The sequence below is a fragment of the Ammospiza caudacuta genome, chromosome 4, assembly GCF_027887145.1.
Source record: "Ammospiza caudacuta isolate bAmmCau1 chromosome 4, bAmmCau1.pri, whole genome shotgun sequence".
Lineage (NCBI taxonomy): Eukaryota > Metazoa > Chordata > Aves > Passeriformes > Passerellidae > Ammospiza > Ammospiza caudacuta.
The window spans coordinates 7858767-7884448 of NC_080596.1; the positions used below are offsets into that span (position 1 = coordinate 7858767).

The 25682-nt window shown below is 43.9% G+C and overlaps 1 protein-coding gene across 2 annotated transcripts in view; it reads left to right on the forward strand.

Annotated features, from left to right (window-relative positions):
- The first annotated feature begins 16843 nt into the window (after positions 1-16843).
- The window catches only part of FBXW7 (F-box and WD repeat domain containing 7), a 178718-nt gene continuing 169879 nt past the window's right edge, over positions 16844-25682 (forward strand). For both annotated transcript variants that reach the window (XM_058803173.1, XM_058803176.1), the window contains exon 1: positions 16844-17059. The gene's annotated coding sequence lies outside the window, so the exon portion shown is untranslated. The remainder of the gene's footprint in view (positions 17060-25682) is intronic.

Here is a 25682-nt window from a genome sequence, read left to right on the forward strand (position 1 = left end):
GGTTTGGCCCGGGCTCGCAGCAAAGGGGGACCCAAGCAACGCCGTGTGGGGAGCAGCGCTGCCCCTCGCTCCGGGGCTCGCTGCGCTGCGGGGCTGCTCTAAGGGCATCACCCCATGGGATGAGGCTGCTCAGTGCCACAGCCACAGGGAAACCGCCCACAGTGGTCACCCACAGACCCAGATGGACGTGGGGACGCGGTTTGGACTCCCACAGCACGCGAGAGATGGGTCATCTGCAGCCTGACCTTTTCAGCCAGACCAGCCCAAACTATACAAGAATATTCTTGTGAAAGCATTGAAAATTATACATACAGCTTGTATTTTTACCATTTCCCTCAAGAAAGACTTCTCTCCAGTACAGACTGCAAGGCTGGACTGAATTCTTTAACTGCGGCATTAACTTTCTGAATATATTAACTTAAATAATTCCTAATAAGATTTTGTAGCAAAACAGGGGCAGTTTAAAAAAGAACAAAAAGATGCAAACCTTTTGCTGCCTGGAATAAATACAAGCATTTTCTTTGGGAAAAATAAATACTTCTTATCCACTAGGCTGTGTGGTGTTCGTATGGAAAGTTAAAGCAGATCACAGAGCAACTTCCATGAGCAGGTTTATTTCAAAAGTCTTGTTTCATTCAGTCACTATACAGACCTATCAAAAGTCTGTCTTTATTCAGAGGGAAAATAGGAGTCATGGAATACTGAAGTGGAAATCCCTCTGAAGGTGGCTCATCCAGGGTTTGGGTGACAATGCTACAGGGTTACAATAGCATTGTACAATTGCTACAGGGGTACAATTGCTACAACAGCAATGGTATAGGTGCCTGGGGAGCTGTGACCACTAGAGTATACAGATAAAAGGGGAAATGAAGGAGAAATAATTAAGTGGATGTATAATAAGGAGTTTATAACCCTAGAGGAAAACCAAGGATTTGTACAGCCATGCATTAGGCGGATTCACAGAAGAGGTTTATTTTTAAAGAACACATGAACAATGAAAGGCCTCTTTGCTGAAATTAAAATGCTAAGGTTAACTGTACTGCTAACACTTAATTTAACCATGGATAATTCTTTACACTTTTCAGTTTTGTGAACAGTTCTGTAGACAACTCAAAAATATAAGAGCAGAACTTGTCAACTCATAAAAGACCATAGTCTAAAAAGGCCAGATCCTTGTGTTACCTCACTTGAGCCAAATCACTGAACTGAAAGCACAAACCAGAAGGAGGCATGAATTGAAGTATTATCCTTGTGCATTCCAGGAGCACGGGAAGAGCTGAGGTCTGGGGGAGGACTCGACGGTCCAGGCAGGCAGCACAATAACTAGCTCCTCTCTGTTTTAGTTATTTATGCACAGAGTGTATCTATTCTGTGAACACAAGATTAGTCATAGGATCCTCAAGTTATTACTATTTATGGATATACATGTTAGCATAAAATACTAGCAGCCCCAAACTCCTTCCTCAGTTTTTGATGAAGAGTTATTTATCTATTAATAATTAGGTTTAATGCTCCCATATACTAGACTTCAGAACTTGTTTACCCTGCTTCATGCCAAAGCTTCAAATGTATTAAAGGGGAAGTTCATTATTTTTGATTTATAATTATCTATGACAAGACAGATCTTAAACAAGAGCAGAAGAGAGCGGGAAATTATCTACTCATCCTCTGTTTATGCAACTACTACAAAGAGGCATGTGATGGCTTTGGCCTCAATCCAGCTACCATTCATCTCTATAGGGCTCTTTCTATGACTATCATACAAGAACCATGGAGCCCTTTTTTATCTTCTACTAACTCAGGTGTAGACAAGCCATTGCTCTCAGTCTACAGAGATCCCAACATGGTGCCTCATGGCAAATGAGCTACCAAGTGACAGAACAAAACCCCTTGTTGATACATGGAATTATTGTTCTCCTGAAAATAAATTTTCCTGTAGCCTTGGTGATTCATTTTCCTTCCATCCCCATGTCATTAACTATCAACTGGGAAAGCCAACTACACTAGTGCAGCTCTGGGAAACCTAAGCCAAAAAAATAACCCAAACCATAAAACCCAATCAAAAATAACCAAGCCAACCAAAACTTGTTTAAAATCAGCGATACTTGACAATTCAGTCATGCCAGCTCTGGAGCCAATGTGTTCCCTGATGCATGCCCTGTGCCCCGAGCAGGGGTGCACCAGCAGCAGCCACCTTGTCCTTGCACCATCATACCCAGGTGGGCTGGTGCAAGGGCTCAGCAGCCCAGGGGGCTTTGGCAAGTGCCTCCACACCCCAGCCAGCCCCAGACCCCCTCAAGCTCCAGCCCTGCAGCACTGTGGCAAATATGACTTGACAAGCAGGCCTTGGCACAGTCCCTGCCCGGCTCACTGCATCCCATCTCTGCCTGCCCCCACTCATTAAACCTCACAAAGGCACGGAGCAGTGAGGGGTTTGTCCCCACAGGAGACACGCTGGTCAGACATCTCCAGTTTTACTATTAGGGTCTTTCCCACATTATACTGGAGAGCTGATTCAAAGTAGCTTGTAATTTTCAGCTCTTTGCCCCACCCAGTATCTATGTGTTTTTTCCTCCTCTCAGTCTACTAAAAATGCCATGTACAAAAGCCTAACGGTTTCTTCCTCTCTTCTAGAAATGCTTTTTAGAGTTTTGACCTCATCCACACACATAAGCATTTTATTCCCAGTAGCTGGTAGTCTCATTACCCTTGTCTTACTCTGGACCACAAATTTATGGTTTTGTTTGCTGTTTTCTTGCATGCAATTCTGTGCCTTATTTATTTTCCTGATGTTTCTCTGCCTGCTGTCTTAACACAGTCCTTGATCTTAGAGAGACATGGCCTGCATCTTTTTTGCTTCAAAAAAAATCACTTCCCCTAGTGATTTTCCAGCAATAAACCTCTAACCTCTTTCAGAGTAATATGAAAATACATATATTTTTTTTTTTACTTTCAGTCTGCATATTCTTGCATTTGTGCATATAAAATATTTGACACTTGAATATAGAGCTGAAATTAGAAATAATAAAACAAATTAATTGCTTGCATCCTCCCATCCATTCTAAACTACGTTTATAGAATTTATTCCATTACTACATGAGCATCTCACTCCCTGGCTCCTAACCCAGCTGCCTTATAAATATAACAAAGCTTTCCTCCTGGCATAATTTGCTGCTCTGTTTTTCTTCCCCTTTCACCTCACTCTGCAACCAGATTATCCATAGGGAGTGGCACAAGGCTGCAGCAGGGAGCTTTGGCCGTCTCTTCTGGCAGCAGGGGATAATTCAGAGCAGGATGGAGTCTGTGCCAGGTTATACTGGGGCTGGGTTTTACTCCTCCTAGGTTTGAACGGGGAAGAAGCAGAAATATGTCTTAAAGCTCTGCCACTCCACCCGTACAAAGGACACTGAAATCACTACCCAATTGCAAATTCAATTTGTCATTTTTTCTGAGACAAAGGCAACAGAGGCATTATACCATCCCCTTCCCCAAGGCAGGGTCACCTCCCTGGGTGCAGTGTAGAGATTTTCCAGCTGCATCCCTTCCCTGCTGGGCAGTCACACAGCTTCCAGAGCAGGGCTGCACACCTCCTCTCCCCCAGCCCAACAGCTCCAGCAGCTGATCTGTCAGTGCTGGGAGTTACTGACAGCATTCAGCCTGAGCACAGCAGCTAAGAGTGGCACAGAGAACATTTCAAGTGAGCAGAGCAGCTAAGAGTGGCACAGAGAACATTGCAAATTTGCAGCACCAGCAGCATTTGAAAGGCAGAGCCACAGGATACCTATAAGCAGATGGGGGAGAAGATCTTTATATGCAGACTGCGCAAGCACAGTCAGGCCTTGTATTCATTATTATTTTTAAGATTAAGCCAACAGGGTTGTCACTCTTTTCCAGTTAAATCTACACATTTTCCATCCCAAGATCACCAATGTGCTTTAAATAGAGGCAAAGGTGTCCACCTGTACTCTTGAAAGCAGCTGGCAGCTAACCTAAGGGAAATGCTGGGATGGGGATAGGTGGGAAGACAGGGCTGGCTGAGTTCACATCCAAGAGGCAGCATGCAAAAAATACCCTGGTGTAACAGCCCAGAAGAGGAGGGAGGGGAAGAGCAAGAGCCAAAGAATTCAACTGCTGTCTCAATAAATTCTTATTCCATAAAAAGGCACCAAAATTAGATGACATCTACGCATTATGATAGCTTCCTTTATATATAGGCATGTAGTTTCTAGTGACTGATAGAAAGTAAGCAGAACAGTTGCTAATTTTATTGTGAAAAAAACCCAGAACAACACAGTGATTTCAAATTGTTCAGTCTGAAAGTGACTAACACAGAGAGAGAAAAGGGCTTCTGATTACAGCACCTGCAAGAAGCTCTTCAGTCTCCTCACCCCTGCAAATGTTCTTTCAGCATTGAATGTGCCTAGAGCTCTAGATTGCCTTCATTGGATGCCATTAAAAGATATTTCCAGACAGATGCCTTAAACAAAGCCTGCAATTCTCCAAATACAAATGTGCCTTAGTAAGAATGTTTATATATAAAAAAATTACTCTATTTTTCAGATATTTCCTTGTCATGTGACACATTACAGTTGAAATTGTAGCATTTTATATGTCTCAACACTGGGCGATTGTCACCATAGAGCATTATATGCTGAATCTATAGTCAATATTGAAATATTCAAGGGATGAAAGCTGGAGCTAGACGAATGCAAAGCAGAAATAAGAAACATTTTAAATTAAAAAGAATAAGTAACCTAGGATTGGGATGCATTTGTTATTCTAAGACTTCTTCTGAAGAAACCTCACCTTCCCTTCATGGTCTAGGAACTCTGAAGTACCATCAGCTGCTGGCTAAAGTAGAGACATTTGTTTGCTGAGGCATGGTTAGAAGAGTTTGTAACATCCCTAACATCCTGCAGTTATGAAGATGCCTCCTGTGCACAGTCTTCTCTGCACTTGGAAAAACTCTGTTTTTCAAAGACATGGGTATGGCCGGAGGATGTCAGCAGAGGTGAAAGTGAAAGATCTGGGAGTCATAGGCCAGGCTCATTCCTTGACTTCCACTCATCTTTAGACTATCTAGAAGTCAGTAAATTAAGTGTACTTAACTGCGAGCCAGGGCTTTTTATGGAATGAGTCTTTTTGGGACTTGTGATCCCTCAGCACATATCACACTGCACTAAAGCTCACAATGAGCCTCTTTGCTGAGGCACCCATCAACAAACCTCCACCTCAGCCCCCTGGTGGGTCATACTATAGCACATCCCACCCTAGAGCTCCTTCTCAAACTCACACTACAGCAAGCTCCCGCTGCACTTTCTACATTCCTGTTGAGAAAAAGTGCTGTAAAAAGACTTTTTCCACCTCCTAGCTGTGCAAAGGCAAGTTTCATCTTTACTTCTCTGGCCACAGACACCTGTCAAAACAGAACCTAAACATTTCCAGAGTTTGCTGTCTTCAGGCTCCTTCCTATGTGGGCAAAAGAACTGCCCAAATTTGAACCCATAGCCTACTGCTTGCCAACATGCCTAGCTGAACCATCACATTGCTGTTAGATGTTCCAGCTGTGCTATTCAGTTTTTGTCACTGGGTTACTTTACCAGAAAAACACACAAGGTTCAGTTTGAAGAGTCTTTCATGTTTGAGGATGGAGGGAGGTTTATTTTCTTTTTTTACATAACTGAAATATTTCTTCCACTTACTTTTTAACCTTCAGCAGTTCTGGTTTTTTTTGCTAGCCTGCTATGTGTGGCTGCTCCTTAGTTACCATGACACCCACTAATGTGCAGAAGGTTAGAGCCCAAGAACAGAAAACAGCTGAGTCACATGAGAAGATGGACAAGTTGTCAAGCAGATAACTCTAAAAAGCACGCAGAGGCTCCTTGGCTGACGTAAATCAGTGTAGCACCATTGAAGTCAAAGTTATAAATCTCTCCCTCTGACTTGGTAAATACCTTCAGGGATCAGAGCTGCACCTTCAATTCTGTTGATGTAGTTGAGCTTTTAGGAACTACAGTTACAGATCTCTGAAATAACCACAAACACAGATTTAAGTATGTAATTCAGCATTTATCAGAAGATATTCAGTGACTTTCCTGGAGGTATAACCAAAATCAGTGTAGGGAACATGAACACTGAAAGAAAAGCAGAGATGAAACTAAATCTCAGATCCAAAGGACATGGAACAGATTTGAATTTCAGGGCACAAGCTTTCCCCTGCTTCAGTCAGAGACGCAACCCCGAATATCAAGTGCTGAAAATCCAAGTGACTAATTGGAGTTTCACATTTTCCTTCTTGTGGGAAAGCAAACATTAAGAAATGTATGGTCTTGCAGCTTCTGCACTAGAAGATCAGGATATATCCAGCTTGGAAGGCTTTGTGGCAGCCGTGGGATGGGTAAGTTGATGATGACACTGCATGACATATGGGATTGTCTTTTTATTTAAATGGGTAAAGTCCTAGCCCCAGTAAGGTCAATGTGAATTCTACCAACAGCTCAGGAAACTCTGTGTTATGTTTGCTTTAACAAGCATTTAAAGAATCAAATGAAGCCTTTGGGAATGAAACACAACCTGCCCCAGGCCAGGTTCGACTGTGGGCTGTGTTTGGCAAATTCCTGCTTCCTTGGTCACTTGTTCTCAGGTGGGCTCAGTGCATCAGCCCCCAGCATCACCACAGCAGAGAAGAAAAAGGAGCAGTTAGCTGACTGGGCTCCAAAATAAACCTCCTAAGAAAGGGTTCTTTCTGATCTGGATTTTATTGAGGCTGTACAAAAAGCTGCTATTGCAGTGAGGGTGGGGACAGGGCTGTGCAGCAGGAGGTGAGAGGGGCCCCCAGGGTTGGCACACTCCAAAACTCCAGCATGACACTCAGTGCTCTGTCCTCTGCAATTGCATGGGAGAAAGCCCAGCCTGTGTTTCTGCTGCCAAGTCAGGGGGCAAAATTAATATAGACAGGACTTTTTACAAAGAGGTCCCTAACAGAGTCTGAGATTTCAAAGCATTTTTTGCAATTCCTCTATCCTTGAGTGGAAAGCCAAACCCCTGAAACTGATTTTGCCTTTCCAGATGGGCTCGCCTAGCTGATCAGAGAGAGAAATGATGGGTTTTTTACTAGTATCAGCATTAACAGGAATCCAAAAAGCCACGCCTGCCTAGCAGCAGGGATGATCATGCTTTGTGTACAGCATCATTAACACACCAAATGAGAGGCTGAAGGAAAAGCTCCTGATGCAGCCTGGGCTCCCACAGGAAAGCAGTGATGCTGTCTGCTGAGCCTTTGTGCGCTGCTTTTCCTCCACAGCCTTGTGTTTTCTCCTTCTCCTGTCCCCTGCAAATTCTATTGCTAAAGTGTGCACAGAGGCTCTGTAAGCAGTGTCAGGAACCAGCAGGAGCTTTTCTTGAGCTGTAGCAAGTGTTTTCAGTTCTGTGTCACTGAGGCAAGCTCCCAGCAGGCCTGATGAGCACAATGCCAAATAGCACTTGCAAAGTTTGAGAACTGTCTCGATTAAGGCATTCAGCACTATTAATAGTCATGCAACTGATTGAGTATTATAACTCCAGGCCTTTTTTTCCTACATATAAATAACAAAGGTCTTGAAGTTCCTTGCTGATTTAGAAGTTTTATTGTACAGCAGTAGCCTTCTGAGCATCAGCGAAAATGACAATTGAGAAGATGTTCTGGCTGAGGAATTTTTGTTAAGTTGTTTTCTAGTAGTGCTTCAGCTAAAGGGCAATTCTGCAAAATAACATGTGTAGGTTCATTGCTTTCCTTAATAGAAACAGTGAAGAACCTGAACCAAGCAGAGCTACAGAAGAGATATTATGTTATCTTGCCTTTGTTCAAGCTTATGACGTGGTTCAAGCCCATTATACTTGCCAAGCAACAATAAATATTTGACCTGTGAATGCTAGAAGGGAATTCATCCTTATTTCCTCCCCTCGGATTACATAAATCTGAATGACAAGCTATTTAATCTGGGTAATAGTTAACAGTCTCTGATTGCAGCTGTTAATATTACCCAAAGGATTACCAGCTACTAGTCAAGAGAGCTGTGGTAACACCTTGCTAATAAGATCCATATTTGAGGATACTCAGACTAATAGTTTGATTCCCATAAAAAATTGGCATTTATAATAACAGGGTCAGAGTGTCCAACTATATAAGAATCCTTTACATTTTTGGAGACTTACTTTGACTGCCTCTGAACATCCTGGATTTGCCTTCAGCTTTCCCTCTCAGGCACCTGAGACTACTTTTTACTTCTTATAAGAAATTGCTTTCAGTCTGGTTTCTTTAATTAAATTTTTAAACATTTTGCATTGCATAAGATAGCCCTCACAGAATCATCACCCCTGAAAGTGCTGATGACCTTCAGAATAACTCTTGCAAAGCACTAGGGAATCAAAAGTGTGTTTTTGTCTTTTCTCTCTCTCTTTTGTTTGTTTGTTTGTATTTCAAGACTCTCATTCCCACTGATATTTGGAGATGTCTAGTTTTTCTGTTTTGGAAGGAGGCTTTATACTGCATTGCTAACTTGTAAATGTGAGATAGATGGAACATAATAATCTGAAGAGATCACTTATCACAGCAATTTTCAGGTCTGTAGCACCTTCTCTCTTCAGGGTTTCCTTTTTCAGGGGAAAAATACAGTATTCAACACAAATTCATGGTACCATTTTTTCCCCCTCCCTTGAACCAGGAGCCTATTTAGCTCTCTATACTACTCTCTTCTGGAAAATTTTGTGTCAGCTGCCCACAGCAAAGCTATGCTGTGGAGAACAAACCCCAGCAGTCTGCTTTGTTCCTTAGGTAATGTCTGTTGGTTGTGCCTTCAAAAAGAAAGTTTGGGAATTCTCTCTGTGAAGTTGGGCTCTTGGATGCAGATACTTTCAAAGTTTAGCATTCTCTACATGCTTAATATTTCTATTTCCTGATGCATTTGGTTGCTGTTTGATTTAATGCAATATGGTTTTACCTGATGAGAAAAAGCATTTTTCTGGTAAAAGAGGAAGCCAGAGAGTGCAGCACTAAGCTTTAACTCCACCATTGGAAGCCTCTCTTCATTACAGAATCCAATCACTTTCTGTTAAATTGTTGCAAATTCGTTGAAAAAACATCCCAAAGAGCGCTGAGCTAGTATACATGTTAAACCTTTCTGTCTTTCTATTTACCGTAGGGCCCCAGCTGAAGCCAAATAAAAAAGGGCAGCAGCCTGACTGGTTAACCAAAACTATTATTTTGGAATACACCATGAAAGGAGGAAGATTTTTCCTAGTTCACAGAGCTGCCAAATTTGTATCATTTTCAGATTCTATTGCACAATTCAGTGTAACAGCTATACCCTTATTTTTCTAGTAATACTAGCCAAATACTTTGAAAGTTGCTCTTACACTTTCCCTCCCTCTCTGTATGTATATGTGTAATTAAAATATTATTACTGAAATATAAGTAGTCAAAGTCAGTTTGTTCAGAAGCAACATCACTACAGAAACTGACTCTATTTTCTGCAGTCACAGGACAGTTTGATTTGCTTGGATATGGGAGAAGCAAGAATGAACTCACAAGAAAAGAAAACAACACAGGAAACAAGTTACTATCTGGAGAGCATGAAAAGTACTGCAAATAAAGTTCTATACCTACATAAATTTGATAGTATTTTTTGTTGTGAAATGTAATATCAGAAAAGACTCAAAGCCTAGAATTTGATGAGATACTGTTGCCACTCCAGTGCAGTACTAACAGCGTAATTCAGATAAATTGAGAGCAGTCTGTCTCAGGTAGACTTTGGGATAGTTCCTTTAACCCCATTACACTGATATTATTAGTTTGGAGGACCAGGTGGCAGCGGGCTAAAACATAAGGGTCCAATTTTACAGACTCATAATTACAATCAAAAGTACAAATGGCTCCCAAAACTTTATCTGATGAGAATTTTGTGTCACCTGTTACAGTTAGTAAGTATTCTCCGATTTAGCTGAACACGAGTCCAATGTCTTTTTATCCCTAAGACTGTCTTTTTTATATTTGTGCAAACCTTTTTGCAGAAACTGTTTTCCTGAATAATTGTTTTATAAACTCCAGCCGTTGGTGGGGAGGGGAGAGTTGTTGATGGCCAAAGGAAGATGGCTGAACAAAAAATTATACTACAGAGCAGGACAGTGCTAAATAATACTTGAAATAAATGTGAAATATAGGTATTCAGATTTATGTCAAGAAATGATTCCTAAATTCTGTAGAACTACCTCTGAAGACATGAACAGGAATTGAATGAAACTTCTGGCAAAAAAAAAAAAAGTGCTCTGCTATGGTGATGGTGTGGGAATATTCAGCACCAAGACGGATCCATAGCAGAAAACAGTGATGTTACCACCAGGTTTCCACAGTGGTTTTCTATGTACTGTTGTTTAATGGAATTATAAATAGTTTAAATACTGCAGCTGTGACTCAGTTATTTTCAATACCGGGGAATACCTTATTAGGATTTGCTCCCACCAAACCTTCTTTGCTTACCATGACAGTCAGGCTACCATGGCTAAATATAGATTATAGAAGAAAGTTGCTAACACTTTCAACTTCAAGCACACACTTAGACAAACACTATAAATAGGCTGATGTTTTGTAAACTAGTACTTGCCAGAGGCACAGGCTACATGCTTTCCTGTGTGAATTTTTTCCCTGTGTTGCCTTTATGAGACAATTAGCCGCTCTTAGACATCTGAGCTCTCTTTTTATTACAATGAATTTCAAGTCCAACAGCAGCAAGAGACTGACAAAGCTTGTGAGCAGCAAGCTTTCATGCAAGCTGCCCAATATAGTTTTGCCAATACACTGATCTGCACTACCCTTGCTATGTCTGCCCTGATTTTACCAGGGTACAATTAATTCTAGTTCTTGTGCTGGCTTAGTCCTGGTGTAATCACAGGCTTGGTGCACCTGACAAACTTTGTGTTTTGGTATGGATTTGGAGAACATTCAGAAATTGGTTCACTTGAGCGTGTTATCATGGGTGTTAGCAATGGACTGAAATACCTGCCTGTAAGGTTTCTAAGATTGAAGACCTGAGCCTGCAGTGTTGCACAGGTCAGATTAAACTTGGGTGCAGTTCCAAACAATTCACCAAACCCCATGATTTTCCTTAAAGCCATGTCCTTTAAAAGTAAAATTTGTATTCAGGGCAAAAAAAAAAAACAAAACAAACATCAGCAGCATTCTTGCATTGAAAGCAAATTAATCTATCAGTATGTGATACACTTAGGCCAGAGCTGTTTTAACTCTAGTTATATTTGCTTTAAGCTACAGCCAGTCATACAAAGATAATTAACTCTGTCATTGAAACTAGTATATTTGTATAGATGGTCTTTTGCCAATCTTCTCACTGATTGTACTGTTTCTCTTCTTTTATATGTTACTTCTACTAAAACCATTACATTACCTATAACAGAATGAGCAGAAATGGCACAATAGAATTAGGGAAGGAAAAGCCCAAAGGTCTTGCATTGTATCTTCCCTGTAAGTATCAAAAATAAGGCCATTTTCCTGAGTCGGGGTAAGAATTCACAAATCCTCTCTGATATGGCATTATTGTTATGAAACTTTTATGTAAATGTCATAGTAAAAGACCTAGGGTTTGAGATTGAAATTTCCTACTGATGAGATCATCAGTGCTATCAGCTCTCTGAGCTGATGCTGTCACAGCATTGTCCTTTATCTTTACTTGCAGTCAGATCCAGGACTGCCGTAGTTATGTCTGGCTAAACTTTCATCAATGTTTGTTGCAGTAAATTTACTCCCTTTGTCTCCCAAGTGGGGATGAGGCTTGGAAAATAGGGTCCAGTTCTTTGGCTGCATCCATGAAAATTTACCTTATCTATCTTGGAAATTTTGTCTCTTTTTCAGGCTTTTTATCTGCAACTAGGAAGTATTAGACCTTTACACCTCTTGAAAATGAGATCTTGTACAGCTCTTTTTTTCTTTATCTGTTCATTTTATTGAAGAGAATATTTACATTATAACTCCACTTGAGCTCAGTAGGTCCATGATGACCTGTTCCCCACATCCCAAGATGAAAGATGATTTTAATTCTTGTTTTCTTGTTATTACTTCTGTTGTATCCTCTCTATTTTGTTTGAATGCAGTAGGTTCTGTCTACAACCAAGATTTTATTGTCTAAATCTGGTGCAATGTGCTTACACACAACTTTACAGTACTCAGTAATGCCATGGGAGAAATGTGAATTATGTCTTAGCCGTGACTCTAAACCATTCTTGAAAAGAACAGCAAGAAAAGAGAGACAAATCAAATGTCTGTCTGCTGGGAAGGAGACGGTCTCAGTTCTATCATGCAGGCTGTTTAAAATGACCTTCCCAAGGTCAGCCAGGACAGCAGTTTCATTTGTAGGGAATTAAATGTAGAACTAACCGTGTCTTTGATCAGAAGATTGCCTATCAAAAAGAGGAGCTCTCTGCTTCTTTACCTCAAGTCTGTCATATCCTTACATGAAGCAGAGAGAAAGGATGTTTCACACCATTTAGGAAGTGGCAGCAGGAGTCTGAATTGGTAGATTTAGTTTTAAGTAAGGTTTTGACAGCCCATGTGTAGCCTAAGCACTGCAGCTCAAAGGGTGAAGCTTGAGCCGGATGAATCAATCTGTATTTCACTGACAACAAAAAGTGTGGCTCTACTCCCTTGTGGTTTGCTTATCTAGCCCCTTTTGCTACCTTTTGTCTGCTGCTGAGATTTTTTTCTCACCCAGCAGAACAAGCTGTGATTCCGAGAGCTGCTGATCTGGTGTCCCCTGCTCCATTGCCTGCCTCCTCCTACACCAGCAGCACCACAGCACAGCTTCCCCACACCTCTGCTCTGTGCTTGGCACGGGGAAACCAAAATATGGATAAGCACTGTGCTGCAAGCCAGGACTATGTGCTGGTGCAACTCCCCCATCACAGGAGTCCTGCTAAAGGGCCTGTTTCTCAGGCACCAACTCTGCCTCAGAAACCCTCCCCAGTGCAGAACCTGCACGTGTGCACTGCTGATGACCCTGTTACATGGGATGCCTGCATCTCCCATCCCAAACCCTGACACATGCAGCCTCAGATATGGGCAGGTCACAGAAGCTGAAGCATCTGCCCCAGACAGAGCTCAGTTTCCATTCTCATTCCTGCAGGCAGTGGGATGCACAGCACCGCCAGTCATTAGGATATGTTTACCTGTAAACAATTTCTAAAAAATAAAGATTTAAATTTAAATTGGACCAGTCAAAATGGACTAAACCTTGTACAGAAGATCTCCTCCAGCATTACCGTAATTTGGGTCAATATTTTCCCACACAAAGAAATCCTTTATTCTTCCCTTTATCTGCAAACAGCTTACAAAATTTATCATAGATACCTGATAAAACCAGCTTACAAAATTTGTCATAGGTGCCTGATAAAACCAGAAACATGGGCAAATTAAGCAGATTTTTGAAATGGTGGTTTAATATTTGAATGTGCTCCTTTCATTTGGTTATTTCACCTTATTATTTATGGCATTGTAAAGACGACACGGTATTAAACAGGGTCAGCTTTCCTCTGTAATAACAATTCTATAGCAGATTTGTTACTCATGCATGTGCCCTCTCTCTCCTGGCTAATGCTCATTTTCAAATCATCATCTAATTTTCTACGCCTTTTAGCATGGAATCTTTTCAGTTACCAAGGTTGTTGATAGACTGCAGTCTTGCCATTAAGTTTAATACCAACCTCTGGTATGGGTGGTAGTCCATCAAGATTAAAAACACCACAGGAAGAAAATACATGCAGACAGACAGCAAGTATCCCTTCAGCCTCTAGGCAGAGTGCTTAAAAGCCCCAGTGTTTCTCTTCCTCTGTCACGATTTCGTGCACAGTAATAACCTCTGGCAAGGTTTTTGCATTCTCACTGGATTGTATGTTGAAAACAATACAGATCCACTTAAAATTGTTCTGTGTGTTATTTTTAAAATCAGTTTTATTGAAACTGTCTGTGTGGTGGCATTCAAGTCTGGCATATGACAGTGTGATTAGTTCTGCCAATGCATTGATCTGCAGCACAATTCCTATTTTTATCCCTGCTGTTTGAAGTATAGTCAGTCATAACCACATTTCCATTAAAGACTACACGCTGAACCAGTTTAATCTGTGACTAATAAAATAATCGTAACATTTTCATTAAATCCTCAGCCAGTCTGAACACCATCATCAGTGCTGGCAGAGTAGTGATTTTCTGTTTCTTGAGTGATGCATCTGCCATTGTCAGTGATCTACACTGATTAGACAGCCAACTTTTTCCCTCACTCTCAAGTAATGTGTACTCAGTATTAGTGTCCCAGCTATGTCTGACCCATGTGTGAATTTATTATCCATCTGGTAGAGAGAGAACACCACAATTAATAAAAAGCCAGTGCAATATGCAAGAGATCCAAGAAATAGGAACCAGTAACCCCTTGATATGGATAGGAGAGAAACCTGTGTTTCTCTTATTCTGAGGAGAGAAACCTGTGTTCTCTTAGTTCAAGGAGCACAGATCCATACTGCAGACACAAAAGTTTTAGCACTGCTATTTCCTTTGTAGGGGGCAAAAAATGCATGTTTCTGTAAACTTGTGGGGAACAAACCTTGCTAAAATGAAAATATTATTAATGCAGATTTAATTCCTGCCTGCTCCAGGAATAAAAAGCTCAATTATCCGATTATATATTTACCTGCATACTTATTGCGGGGCTGCTTTGTCATTCTGTGGAAAAGGTGAGTGATGTTCTGTGGGGAAGCAGGCCTCACTAGTGAAGGAGGCTTCTGTCTGCAAAAGCACCCCTTGCCAATTTCTTATAATAAGCATAAGGTAGGCAGGAATGGATGTGTGGAAGTTCAGCTGGTGAGGAAGGGATGCGCCTGCAGCTCTCAAGAGTGAGTGCTTCTCTGCTGCATTGTTCCAATGGGGACACGGTGGAGGTTTGGAGACTCAGGTGAGCTCAAACATCTGTTTTTAATACATGGGAAAAGAAAAACCAGGTAAACAAGGTAACAGGAAAGGGTAAAGAAACACCAAGTAGAAGATGATGGAGGATAAGAGACAGATTTAACACTGAATAGCAGACAGGAAAAAGCTAGTGGGGAATTGGAAGGCTTTTAGTGCAGTCAGACATCCCGTGTCCCAATGCTTGTGTGAGGTCTGGGCAGAGCAGACGTCTGCCTGGGTGTACTCTGACATGGCAAAGATCCACCACGATCCTTTGAAAAGAAAGATAAATGCCAGACCTAAGGTACACGAGTAACCTTTATTTTGCTCTTGTTGTATATGCTTTATGATGGCAACAGTCAAATACCGCTTTTTTCCCTTTTTCATGAGGCCTAAGCCTTTCTCTGTGGCCAGGCTGAGTGCTCCGTTCAGCCATCCCACACGCTTAATGACTGACAATTAAGGATTCATGTTTTACCTTGTTGTTTGTTGAATAGTGCTGTGTATCAGCATCACAAACCAAAGGAGGCCTAGTGGAACTCTCATGTGATGGCCACAACTCTGCACTAAACTGGAGCCCAAGCCCTGTGACGAGTGCCTGAGAGAGCTGGGGTTGTTTAGCTTGGAGAAAAGGTGACCATATCACTCTACAACTGCCGGAAAGGAGAGTGTAGCCTGATGAAGGTCTGTCTCTTCTCCCAGACAACCAGCAACATGACAAGAGGACAGTCTTAAGCTGCACCAGGGGACGTTTAGTTTGGACACCAGGAGGAATTTCTTCACAGAAAGGGCAGTTTGGAAAAGGGCTGTGCAGGGAGGTGGTGGGGTCCCTGGAGGTGTTTAAGGAATGATTGGACGTGGCACTCACTGCTAGGTCTAGTTGGCCATGGCGGTGTTCCATCATAGGTTGGACTCGATGAACTCAGGGGTCTTTTTCCAATCGAATTTATTCTGTGATTCCGTTATAGGCTCTTGCAAATAACTCTCGGTTTCACCTTAGGAGAGCAGGGATGGGGTAACCATCATTCCTGTCACCGTTCGCGGCGCCCGGAGCCCGACTGAGAAAGTGCTGCTGGGACAGGTGAGCCCCAGTTTCGGGAAGCACCAAGCGTGACCAGCACGTCCCACCGCCGGCTCCCGGACAAACCGAGCGGCGGCCGGGCACAGCGCGGCGCGCACCGGGATCGCCCCGGCATCGCCCCGGCATCGGCCGTTCCCATGGCGGGAAAGGGCGGGCCGGGCGCGGGGCCGCCCCCTTGTCCCGGGCTGAACCGCGCGGCCGCAGCGGGACCTGCGCGGCTCCGCCCCGCCCGCCCTCGGCATCATCGCTCCGCGCCAGCGCCGGGGCGGGGTGGGCCCCGTTGCCGGGTTACCGCTGTCATCCGCCCGCGCCGCCGCCGCGCTCGCTCCCTCTCCCGCCCGCCCTCCCCGCCCCCTCCCGGCGCCGCAGGAAGCGAGCGGATCCCGGGGCGCTGCTGCCGCCGCTGCCCCCACCGCGCCCGGCGTCCCCGGCCCGGCCCTGCCTCGCCGCCCAGCGCCCCGCGCCGCCGCTCCCCCCACATGCCGCAGAGCGGAGCGGTCGCGGCGCCGAGCCCCGCCGCCCGGCTGCCCCGCCGCGCCGCCCAGCTGGGGCCCTGACGGCCCCCCCGCCGCTGGAGCCGGGGCCCGGGGGCGCCCGCAGTGCATGAGAGGGAGAGCGGGGCGGGGGCCGCGGCCCGAGCCACTCGCCTCCCGGCCGGCGGCGGTGCGGGGACCGGCCCGGGGGGCGCCGAGGGGCGGCGAGGCGGTGGCTCCATGTGAGAGGAGGCGGCGGCGCACCTGATCCGCTGCCGGGACAGCCGCAGCCGGGGGGATTCCTCGAGGGCCGCCGGCCCGCAGCCCGCCCGGGGCGGGGGGGGGGGCTGGACCCGCCTGCCCCCTTGAAGTCACCCGACCCCCGGCGGCAGCCCCGGGGCGGGGGGGGCAGCGGACCCCCTCCCGCCGGGGGAGGGGGGCTCCGCCTCGCCGCCCGCATCGCCCCGCCGGCGGGAAGGCGCGCCCGCCGCGAGCGGAGGGAGAGCCCAGCGGAGCCCGTCCCGAAAAGTGAGTGCGAGCGGGAGGAGCCGCCTCGGGAAGGGGCCGGGTGCCCCGGGGCTGCCGGCGGGGCGGGCGGGGGGCCGGGGGCCGGGGCGGGGGGCGCGGCGCCGGCGGCCGCCGTTTCCCATGCGGCTCACGTTGCCGGCCGCGCACGGTCTGCTGCCCCGCGGTCCGCGCCGCGCTCCCGCCCGCCGCAGAGACCGGGCGGGAAGGGGGTGCCCCGCCAGGGCCCCGGGGAGCGCCGAGCGCTCCTCCGCAAGTTGTGCCGCCCGCTTTGTGCCGGGAGCGGCGGCCCCCGCGAACAAAGGCGGCGGGCGGGCGGAGGGCTCGGACCCCTCCGTCCCGTCCCCGCCCGGGAGCCGAGCGGAACTGCCGCGGCGGAAAGTTGTGCAAGGCTGGGAGCGGAGCGCACGGCCGCAGTGCTGAGAGCCCCGAGGGTTTCAAACATCCCCCACCCCGCTCCCCCGTTTTCCTTCTTTTCTCTGTAGGTTGAGTGGCTCTCAACAGACCCCGCGGCTCCCTCCTGCTCGCTCATTTACATAACACTTGGGTGGAAAATGTAGCTCTTCTTTTCGCGGAAAAACGTTATTGAAGAGTTGCTTATTTTCCATGTAAAGTATTTTGAATGTGTTTTAAAAGCCAGGAGTGTAGTGTTGGCTCTTCCTGTTTATCGGAGTAGTTGCTGCTTCACGAGGCACGTGAGTGCTCTTGGTCTTACTCTAGACCTTACTCCGGGACTGGGGAAAGAAGGGTCTCGTTTGGGAATGGGGCTGTGTTTGCTTGGGTTCTGTTTTGCTTTGCTTTTTAGCATTTCCGCCCCGTGCATAATTTCCCGCTGAGCAAAAACTGTATCAAAACTTGAAGTCTTTTTATAGAGTATCTTAACTTTCTTTTAACTGAAGAAAACAACACCTCCGTAGCTTGTCGGGGAAGAAACAATTGTGTCTGCTAGTGTTAAATTGTACTATTTGGGTGTTAAAATTTATACAGCAATTTGTTACATATGAGGAGGATGTACTAAAAAATGAAGAGAGTAGGTTGAATGTCGTTTATTTGATGAGACAGTGTTCAGACAGAGATCCAGAAATTGTAACTCTAGTGTGGAAACTGCTGTCTGCATGAGTCCTCTCCACATCTTCCTGGAAAGAGTCTAGAAAGACTTTGCAGGGGAAGGTTGTAGGGTTTGTTGGGCTTTTCATTAAAAGAAGAGCGTACAGCTTGTGGACATCCTGTGGGCCAGTTGCTGGGCGCCTGCTCTCCTGTGCTTTCTTTACCAGATGAGATTGAAAGGAGAGGAAAACAAAACATAGCAGAAAAGTACACAGTTGCTGAAATATATGGGTGTGAACAGAAGGCCATACTCCAGCATTCCAGCTATGGATGCTTGCTCTGTGCTTCAGTTTGTGCTACACTTTTGAGAGCACTTACTGCCTGTTACCCAGCTGTATACTTGTCTGTTCCTCTGAGGAGATAGCCTTTGAAAACTCAGGGGAAAAACTTGACATCAGTAGGAATTTTAAGGTAGGCAGGGCACCTGATCTTTCACAGTTTCATTTTGAGACCCAATTTGTTGAAGGTAAGAAGATTAATTTTCTTTAGTTTGAAGTATCTCCATATCTTAAGCTTTCTGTCATCACTGCTGTTTTGAAAAGGGGTGTAAAGAAGTTGAACTCTTTATTTGGTTCATTTCTAGCTTTTCTTGATTGCTGAACTCAGTGGTTAGAAAAGGAAGTTGCATTCTCTTCAGGCCACAGTGTTAAGGAGATGGTCAGTTCTGTACTGCACTCAATATCTACAGGAGCAAAGTGACACTATGTCCTTTTTTCATGTGGTGATTACACTTGTTTTAAGGCACTTCCTAGTCCCAAACTTAAATCTGCCCTTTCTCCATCATCATCCAGTTATTAATGGCAGTCTGGTTCTGTATCTTGATGGCAATTATGCATTCTTGTTGATGTTTCAGGTTCATAAATATCTCAAAAAGATATATTTTTGAATTTTTTTTGTTCAAGGTTTAGATTTTTTCCTCCTACTGCAGCTTCTATCTAATCAGTGTAGGTTCTTTGTTCAAGCTGAATAATTTACTAATACAATGGTGCCTGTTTGGAAACATAAATATTTATCAGAAAGTATGTGATTTTCATTTGTATTAACTGTTAGAAAAGCTTTTACAACAAATAACTTTCTAGATTAGGGAAAGAAATAATTTTTATCTTTGGACTTAGGCTGACAAATTAACTTTACTTCTCCTTATGTACGCATGTGGTACTTTGCAAAAGTTGTGTTCATTACTTCAATGGAATTTGTTGTCTCTGAACCAGTAAAAGAAAGGAATGGTGTGTGATGATTTAGGCCAGCAATGTTATTAAACAGAGAGGAATGCTACTCGTCTGTCTCTTTAAAGTAAACAGAATTTTTAAAATTTGGATGGTGTTTAATGAACATGTTTAATATTCTGAATCTTTTTGTGAAGAGCACATGCAATGGCTGTGTGTACATTACACTTGAAATAAAAGTAGCATAAAGACTTTATCTGCAGAGCTGCTTCAGCCGTGTCATATGTGGACTGTGTATGTCAGGTAATTCTAGAAAGACACGATAAACATTGCGTCAATTGCTCATGAAAATGCTCTCCCACAACAAGTATTGTGCTTTAGTCAATTTGTGGAAACTGATGGATGGTTCAGTACTGAAATGCTCTAAGTATTCACTGGATAGACCAAATCTATTTATTGCAATCACTACTATGGACATTAAGATAGTCTCTTGTAGCAAAGACTACAAGAGCAGTAGTTCTAGTCTCTGTAGCAAAGGCTACAAAGATTTTAGGTATTTGTCTCATGAAGACCTAGACCCACGTAAGCATGGAAACTGACTTATTGTTGTTAAACTTCTTGATCTTTGTGGTGGTACAGCCTCTGGTTATTACACAGGCTCTTCTGGCTAAATCAGGCCAGGACAGTTTAGCCCAGAGCATGTCTGCAAAGGGCTGAAGGCAGCACTGGATGCTTACAGGTCCCGGTCCCAGAGCACCCTTGTGGCTGCTATCAGTGTGCACTTTAGGGCTGTGTCACTTCTGTGAGTTTGGCAGCCCTTGGTGGCTTCCTCTCTGGTGAACATGTTTGGTGGCTTTGAGGGAGGAATGGACAAGTCCTTCTTTTGAGGTGACTGGTTGTGAATAAACGTGTTGTCGAGTGTATTGGGTACCTTCTTATTCCTATGTTAGGAGAGAGGAAGAATGTTAAATCCCTGTGCATTCCTCACCTGTCACAGTTTTGTATTTAGTAAAAAATGAAAGGTGGTTCTCTGTCTTTCACTTTGTAAAGATTATTGGTGAAATAATAAAGTAATCAATTTTTGGCTACCTTCTCTGTTCAGCCAAAATCAATAAATAAATATAACAGCTTGATTAGGCTCTTAAACATTAAACTGCACATGTGCTTTTCTTCTTTGAGAGTTTTGCATATGCAAGATGTTTTTTGGCTGTAATGAATGTGAGAGGCGTTGTGGCTCACTTGTGAGGGGGCATTTCTTGGTCAGGAAGAGAGAATGGCAGTAATTAAACTGTTGCAATGCTATGAATCCTACCTGGGTCTTTGCAGCAGTGGTTCTGGTTAGCTACTCAGTGTTTGTCCTGTATCAGTGCACACACTACAGTCATGTATTTTCTAATAGATCCTTGCTAGGCTTTTTTGCCAGTAATGTGGACATGATTTACATCTGTAATGTCAAGTACTTCAAAAGTAAGGAATGTCAGAGTAAAAGGAACTACTCCATTTAGTTTTGTTCATGCTCACTATGGCAAAAAATACGAGTTCATCTCCTCAAGACAGCTCGTTTTTGCTAAATAGACAGATCTGTGTAATTCAGGAACTCTTCTCTATTTTGTTTTCTCAGTGTTCTCTGGAACAATTGCAGTTATTTTTACAAGGGTGAAACAATGCATTTTTTTCTATAATGTCATGCCTAACCTACCAGCAGACATCTTTTCATTTGCTGGGGCAATTGAAGATGTTACCATCAGCTAGAGGATACCACACCCACAGCTGGTTGGAAAGAGGAGGTGTGTGAAATATTGTCCAAAACTAGCTTGCTTAGTTCAGGTAAGCTTTGCCTGAGTCTTGAGCTGAGAGAGTGGGCTTTGCTTTGTGCTGGAGGATGAAGTGTTGGTGTGTACTGTTTTGGTGTGCCAGAAGTGTGCCATCAAAACTTCTTTTCCCAATCCAAATCCCTTCAACATGATTGGCGATGGCTGTGGCACCAGGAACTAGTAGAATTTATCTAGTTTTCTAACCAAACACAAATATGGCCATAAAATAGAGAAGCATGGCATGTTTTAATTAAGATATACAACAAACAAAGAAAAAACCCCAACTAAATAAAAAAGTATGTGCTGTTTTCAGTTTTGGCTGTAATTTAGAGTTATACCAGTATGACATTTTGCAATGGTATTTACCTCAGCTTATATTGAAAAAAAAAGAAAACCAGTTTCCCTTTAATACTCTCATAAAAGGTTGAGTGATGTTTGGATTTTTGTAATCCAAATACATTGTTATGAAACTGATTAATATATTGATGTACCTTAGATGTTTTGTGGGCAGGGGTCATTGAGATAAGGAGGGGAAAGGAAAGAGTTTCTTGAAATTGCTTGGTCTCCAAGCTCCCATATCGGAGAAGCCTCTTGTGGGTAGAGCCTGCTAAGCTGGCCCAGGTGAGTCCAGTTTGTCTTGTGACCTGAGACTGGATGGCTCTTACAGCAGAGGGACAGCTCTGAGGTAATTAAGTAATGCTTCCTGTTCAAAGGCTGGCTATTCAGAGTTGTCCAAAACGTGGATGTTGTGAAATGCTTTTTTGCTTGAAAACCTTTCAGTGGTGCGGATGGCATGATCTGCCTGATGCTGCTCTGGAGAAGCAGCACTGGGAAGCGTGTGAACTCTTCAGCATGGGCAGGCTGAGACAAAGTGCACTTGAGAGGGCAGGGCATACTGCTGAACACTTTCTAAGCACGAGCTCTGCCTCCTTACCAGGCAGGAGGGCTGCCCTAGGTGGAGCTGAGAGGCAGGCACATGCTGTGGTGAGACCTGGCCTTGTGCAGCTGGAGCTGTGGCGAGTGGGAGGTTAGAGCACGGTTGCAATAGAGTTGCAATAATTTCCCCTTAAACTCCTCATAAACCTCAATCAATGAATCTCACCACTCCAGTATCCTAGGTTGTAATAATAGATTAAATATTTTCCCTGCCAGTTCTCCCTCTTTACACATGGGTCTCTCTTTGAAAATAAAAAATCTGATCTGATTCTGGGATAATTGTTGTACTTGTTCCTATGTACCCTTCTCCTGTTCTTCAATTTCTTGGTCTGATGTCAGAGCTTGTTGTTCTCCCTCTTCAGCACTTCATCCTTAAGAAATGTTGCTCTGGATGGCTTGGATGTGGGAGGTAACCTTTACATGATACAGGTTTCTAGAGACTTCCCCTGTGTGTTTCTTGGTGGGTTTATCAAAGAACTTAAGGATGGTGGTGGAGACTCAATTGAACATGAAGTTTTGTTGGGTCCTTTTGATAGACTGAAGGATTCCTTAATTCGGGCATGCAGAGTCAGAGCTCCTCAGCTGAGGCTTTGTGTTTGTGTAGGTTGTGGCAACTGCTGTGAATTTCAGGGCAGGAGCTGCAAACCCTGGGTGTGTGTTGTTGACAGTATCTACTTAAACTCTGCCCTCTTTGACCGTCATAATGTCCTTACTGCACACATTAGCCCTGTGTTCTCACAGATGCTGGTGGATACTTTTGGAGCACGTGCTTTTCAGGATAAAGTCTACCACGTTTTCTTAAGGGTGAAACTTTACATTTAGATCTGCTGTAACATGCAGGACCTGCCTATGCTTATAGGGAGTTAGTTTGCTGTATTGCAAAATTGCATACAAAAGGCTATTACTGTCTTTATGTAAAATATATGATGTGTCTTATAGGATGGAATGTGTGTCTGTATATATCTGCAGGAATGACAGTAGTCACAGGGAATTCAGAACTGAACAGGCTACTTCAGGACAAGCTACTTGTCTTACTAAATGACTAACAAGCCCAAAGCATCATAAGCCAATGGGGAAGAAAAGGTTTCAAGCTTTTCCTCAAGTTCCCTTTTTAGGAGGGTAAGCTGCTCAGTGTGTTCCCTGGCAAGTGTAAGCCTTTTCAGCATTGTAGAATACTTCGTGCTTGAGAAGTTGCTCACTAACTATTGCAGTAGCTGCAAAATCTAGCATTTCTTTGCTAGACCTGACAGTAGTGGGCACTTTGCTTTTGCTAAATTCTTCATTGCCTAATAAGGCTTTAGAATATACTAGAGAATATTTTCTTTAGTGTTCAAGGCTGTAACCATTAAATAATAACTAAAAAAACCAGCTATGGATTCAGACTTCTGTGAGGAAATGTTACTCATCTTTTGTGGCAAGTGTGACCCCACATAGCTTGGCACAGTGCTGAATCTCTGTTGAAAACAGGATGCCTTCACCTTTGCTTCACCATTGTCTATGTCTTTGCTCAGCTGTGTTAGTTGTGGTCCTGAGCTTAGGCCAGTAAACCTGCAGTTTGCTGGGAGTATCTCCTGCTGTTTATATCTTGTCATTTTGTTTTAGTTCACACTCAGAGCAGGAGATGATCTAGCACAACAGAAAAGGGTCCTGAAACTGTGATACTGGAGATACCCTTGTCTAAGTTATTTTAAATGTTTGTTTCTGAGCTCTGCTGTGGCAGTTTCATCTGCTGTTGCCAGAGCTGATGAGTGTGTCTGCAGATCTGTGGCATTTCTCTGAATGGGTGGGTGGATCACTGCAATGACAGGTAACTTTTTTTCTTTACTACAGAGTACAGTAGTGACAGTTTTTATGGATCTTGAGGGCTAATCTTCAGCATCCTTTAAAGCATGCTAAGGCAGAGTTGCTGTGGTTTTCAGTGGGGTTTTTTTTTGGTTTTTTTTTGGCCAGGAAATGTTTCTTTCTCCACATACCTAAGTTGCAGTCCCTATTTGATCTTTGAGCAAGAATGAGTTTGAAAGAATGGATTTTTATGGGGCACTGTGTTTGGGGATTGCTTTTCTCCTAACTTGCTATTTGCTGCAAGAGTTGACAGGGAGGGAGACAGTGATCAAACCTGCAATGCTTTCCCCACCTGGCCTGTATTTAAACTTGTCTGTGTAGCCAAGATGGGGCAGACATGACCCTTATGACGAGCCTCTGCTGGAAGGGGGCAGTTGAATCCCTCTGCTTTCATGGTGTGTTAGTTATCTGTGGCAGCAGGTGCATTCTGGCTGTGCTGTTGGCAGTCTGGGTAAGAGCTACACTTGGTCACTGCTTGATTCCCAGCCTGCTGGACTTTGTGCTGTCCTGCACTTGCTCCCTTCTACCAACTGTGTGGTGCACAGCCCTGAACAGCCACTTGGTGTTTATGAAATGTGTCAAGGGTAGCATGCAGGCTTTGGTAGCCCCTGAGTAATAAGGTAGTAATGCTAACTATGTTTTGACATTGTGTCTAGAGGAGAGTGATTATATGTGTGAAAGAAGTCCTACTAATAGTATCTTAGGTGGGCTCTGATACACAGGTGGCTGAACTTTACATTTTGCAATGTTACAGTACAGAAGTAACAGAAGTGTTTCTGTTAACCTTGATTATCTCCATAATGGCTTCTTCCTTAGGTTGTCCAGATGTTTAACCTAAATTTGAAAGTTTAACATAGCTGAATGCACTATAGCTAGAACATTTCTTAGACATGGCTTGCTGTAGCAAAACAACTTTGACACGCACAGTTACATTTAGTTTGTTTCCAGGACATCCTGTATTTTCATCTCATCTTCGAGGTCAGGCTGAATGGGGCTTTGAAAAACCTGGTATAGGGGAAGGTGTCCCTGCCCATGGCAAAAGGTTTGGAATTTCATGACCTTTAAGGTCCCTTCCCACCCAAACCATTCTCTGATTCTGTGATTTCAGGATTTCAGGCTGTGTATTGTATTCCCAGCTTTATAGCTTATTGCTATGGTGAATCTGTTGTTATTTGTGCTTTGAACACTTTGAAATCAAGTAATTCCTGATGTGCTACAGCAAAGTAGTGGGCTGATAGTGCAATAATTGAGGGTCGAACTTCAGCTCTGCCATTACTGACATTTGGCCTGGTGGGAGCAGTAGATAACGCTCGGTGTGACTCAGGAGCACAGGCAGGAGTTCTGTTTGAAGAGCAGAGGTGGGTGGTGTCCCCTGTCATGGGGGGGGGGTGTGGCTGTCTAGTGAGGGGAGCTGCATGCTGGGGTGGCTGCCTGCCTATGTAGGAGGTATGTACAGTCATCCTGCTCAGCTTGTGGCTGTTTACACGGGCTGTGGGAACCTTTCAAAGGGGTGCTGGGAACGACTGGAAAAACAAAAGCTTGTTTAGTGGCACAAAAGAAATGTTAACGTTTTGGTCCTTCTCATTCCTTTTGTTTGTTTACACTGCGTAGTGGTGGGAACAAAATTGATTGCGTAGGTTAGGCACGACCTAGCAAAGATTAAAAAGGAGAAACTCATCATTAGACATTTCACCTGTCCTTCATAAAATAATTTCAAATATCACAAAGGTTGAAATGTTATATTCACTTGTCCTTAATGGG